The sequence below is a fragment of the Sinocyclocheilus grahami genome, unplaced genomic scaffold, assembly GCF_001515645.1.
Source record: "Sinocyclocheilus grahami isolate Dianchi unplaced genomic scaffold, SAMN03320097.WGS_v1.1 scaffold4092.1, whole genome shotgun sequence".
Taxonomy (NCBI): domain Eukaryota; kingdom Metazoa; phylum Chordata; class Actinopteri; order Cypriniformes; family Cyprinidae; genus Sinocyclocheilus; species Sinocyclocheilus grahami.
Genome location: NW_015509096.1, coordinates 1 through 578, shown reverse-complemented (window position 1 = coordinate 578; position 578 = coordinate 1).

Sequence of the window (578 nt, the reverse complement as noted above, 5' to 3'; positions counted from 1 at the left end):
CACACACACACACACACACACACACACACCCCGCCACCATATCCTCAAACAACCAAAACAAACCCCCATCACAATCCAAACAATCCCTCAGCTGGGGCTCAACACAGCAAGCCATATATGTGAGAAACATCACACACAAGATCTCAATAGCTTCTCCTAGTCTAGTCACCCTTCTTTATACAATACAGACTGTGTCAAAGCAGCTTTACAGTATTAAACAGGAAAAAAGTGCAATAATAATAATAATGCAAGAGGACGATAGTAAACACTCAATTTTCCAGTTAAAGTCAGTTCATCACTGAATTCAGTCATGCCATCTTCCAGCACCCTATAATCTCTAATGTGTGTGACTGTCTGAAATTGTGCTCAGATTGAACTTTAAATAGCAAAAGTACTAAATATTCAAAAGTCAAGATGAACGCAGACATTTCTCATCAAATAATCTGAGCTACTCTCTCTATGTTATTGTTAACTATAAGTTTTAATACTTCAGTTTCAACTTATTGTCAGTTAGTTGCTATTGTTACATTTCTGATTTTAGTTTTAGTCTTTTTGTTATGTGCTTTTGTCGTTTTTTT